We start from the raw sequence: 3,294 nt of genomic DNA, 5'->3' as shown, positions 1-3,294 counted from the left end.
TTGGCTTGCTGTCTGCGGCGTCACAGGGGCTATAAAGGGGCGTTCCCGCCGACCGCCATCTTACTGCTGCTGATCTGAGCTTAGGGAGAGGTTGCTGCCGCTTCGTCAGAAGCAGGGATAGCGTTAGGCAGGGTACATTAACCACCAAACCGCTTGTGCTGTAGCGATTTGCACTGTCCAACACAACCTTCGGTGTGCAGGGACAGTGGAAGCTACATTTTTTTTTTTTTTTTTCTCAGCGCTGTAGCTCATTGGGCTGCCCTAGAAGGCTCCCTGATAGCTGCATTGCTGTGTGTACGCCGCTGTGCAAACCAACTGCTTTTTTCAAAGCACAAATCCTCTTGTTCCTTCCTTTCTGCACAGCTATCTTGTTTGTTTGTCCACACTTTTTATTTAATTTGTGCATCAGTCCACTCCTTATTGCTGCCTGCCATACCTGGCTGAGATTACTGCAGGGAGATAGTAATTGAAGGACAGTTCCTTTTTTTTTTTTCTTTTTTTTTTTGTGGGAGATTAAGATTGGCATTTCTGCTAGAGTGCCATCCCTGTCTGTGCCATCTCTCACTCAGTGGGCCATAGAAAGCCTATTTATTTTTTTGCTTGATTTGGGTTCTAAAATCTACCTGAAAAAATCACTACATCAATCAGTGGGAGAAAAATATTGGCCTCAGGGCTTGTGTGCCACTCCTGACTCCTGTGTGTGCCATCTCTCAGTCAGTGGGCCATAGAAAGCCTATTTATTTTTTTGCTTGATTTGGGTTCCAAAATCTACCTGAAAAAATCACTACATCAATCAGTGGGAGAAAAATATTGGCCTCAGGGCTTGTGTGCCACTCCTGACTCCTGTGTGCATCATCACTCACTCAGTGGGCCATAGAAAGCCTATTTCTTTTTTTTGCTTTATTTGGGTTTTAAATTCTACCTGAAAAAATCAATAAATCAATCAGTGGGAGATTAATATTGGCCTTTGGGCTTGTGTGCCAGTCCTAAGCGTGCCATCTCTCTCACAAATAGTGGGCCATAGAAAGCCTATTTATTTATTTTTTTTTGGTTTTATAAATTCTCCCTGAAAAAAAAAGGGAGATTAATATTGGCTTTTGGGCTTGTGTGCCAGTCCTAAGCGTGCCATCTCTCTCAGATAGTGGGCCATAGAAAGCCTATTTATTATTTTTTTTTATTGGGTTTATAAATTTTCCCTGAAAAAAAAAAAAAAAAGTGGGAGATTAATATTGGCCTCTGGGCTTGTGTGCCAGTCCTGAGCGTGCCATCTCTCTCACAAATAGTGGGCCATAGAAAGCCTATTTATTTATTTTTTTTTGGTTTTATAAATTTTCCCTGAAAAAAAAAAGGGAGATTAATATTGGCCTTTGGGATTGTGTGCCAGTCCTAAGCGTGCCATCTCTCTCTCAGATAGTGGGCCATAGAAAGCCTATTTATTAATTTTTTTATTGGGTTTATAAATTTTCCCTGAAAAAAAAAAAAGTGGGAGATTAATATTGGCCTCTGGGCTTGTGTGCCAGTCCTGAGCGTGCCATCTCTCTCACAAATAGTGGGCCATAGAAAGCCTATTTATTTATTTTTTTTTGGTTTTATAAATCCTCCCTGAAAAAAAAAGGGAGATTAATATTGGCCTTTGGGCTTGTGTGCCAGTCCTAAGCATGCCATCTCTCTCTCTCAGATAGTGGGCCATAGAAAGCCTATTTATTATTTTTTTTATTGGGTTTATAAATTTTCCCTGAAAAAAAAAAAAAAAAAGTGGGAGATTAATATTGGCCTCTGGGCTTGTGTGCCAGTTCTGAGCGTGCCATCTCTCTCACAAATAGTGGGCCATTGAAAGCCTATTTATTTTTTTTTTTTTGGTTTTATAAATTCTCCCTGAAAAAAAAAGGGAGATTAATATTGGCCTTTGGGCTTGTGTGCCAGTCCTAAGCGTGCCATCTCTCTCTCTCAGATAGTGGGCCATAGAAAGCCTATTTATTATTTTTTTTATTGGGTTTATAAATTTTCCCTGAAAAAAAAAAAAAAAAAGTGGGAGATTAATATTGGCCTCTGGGATTGTGTGCCAGTCCTGAGCGTGCCATCTCTCTCACAAATAGTGGGCCATAGAAAGCCTATTTATTTTTTTTTTGTGTTATAAATTCTCCCTGAAAAAAAAAAAAGGGTGATTAATATTGGCCTTTGGGCTTGTGTGCCAGTCCTAAGCGTGCCATCTCTCTCTCTCAGATAGTGAGCCATAGAAAGCCTATTTATTTTTTTGGTTGATTTGGGTTCTAAATTCTACCTGAAAAAATCAATAAATCAATCAGTGGGAGATAAATATTGGCCTCTGGGCTTGTGTGCCACTCCTGACTCCTGTGTGCGTCATCTCTCACACAGTGGGCCATAGAAAGCCTATTTTTTGTTTTATTTGTTTTCTAAATTCTCCCTGAAAAAATCATTTTATTTTATTTGGTTTCTAAATTCTTCCTGAAAAAATCATTTTATTCTATTATTTTTTTTTTCTAAAGTCTCCCTGAAAAAAAAAAAAAAATCAGTGGGAGATTAATATTGCCCTTTCTGCTTGTGTGCCAGTCTTGACTCCTGGGTGTGCCATCTCTCTCTCTCTCTCCAATTGTGGGCCATAGAAAGCCTATAATTTTTTTAACTTGATTTGGGTTCTAAATTCTACCTGAAAAAATCAATAAATCAATCAGTGGGAGATAAATATTGGCCTCTGGGCTTGTATGCCACTCCTGACTCCTGTGTGCGTCATCTCTCACTCAGTGGGCCATAGAAAGCCTATTTTTTGTTTTATTTGTTTTCTAAATTCTCCCTGAAAAAATCATTTTATTTTATTTGGTTTCTAAATTCTTCCTGAAAAAATCATTTTATTCTATTATTTTTTTTTTCTAAAGTCTCCCTGAAAAAAAAAAAAAAATCAGTGGGAGATTAATATTGCCCTTTCTGCTTGTGTGCCAGTCTTGACTCCTGGGTGTGCCATCTCTCTCTCTCCAATTGTGGGCCATAGAAAGCCTACTATTTTTTTAGCTTGATTTGGGTTCCAAAATCTACCTGAAAAAATCACTACATCAATCATTGGGAGAAACAAAATCTCGGAAACAGATACCATTGCCAAAGAAACAGTCCCGTCTGGATTACACGGGACCAATGGGGTAAATACCCTGAGATACTTCCACAAAGATCAAAAACCAGAAACATGAAGTATATCGACTCGAGAAGTACAGATAAAATTTAATATTTATTAATGCACATCTAGCAATATAAAATTGATTAGAAACAACAAATCCAGCTATA

This window comes from Ranitomeya imitator, chromosome 1 (assembly GCF_032444005.1).
Source record: "Ranitomeya imitator isolate aRanImi1 chromosome 1, aRanImi1.pri, whole genome shotgun sequence".
NCBI lineage: Eukaryota > Metazoa > Chordata > Amphibia > Anura > Dendrobatidae > Ranitomeya > Ranitomeya imitator.
This window is presented reverse-complemented; position numbering follows the sequence as displayed.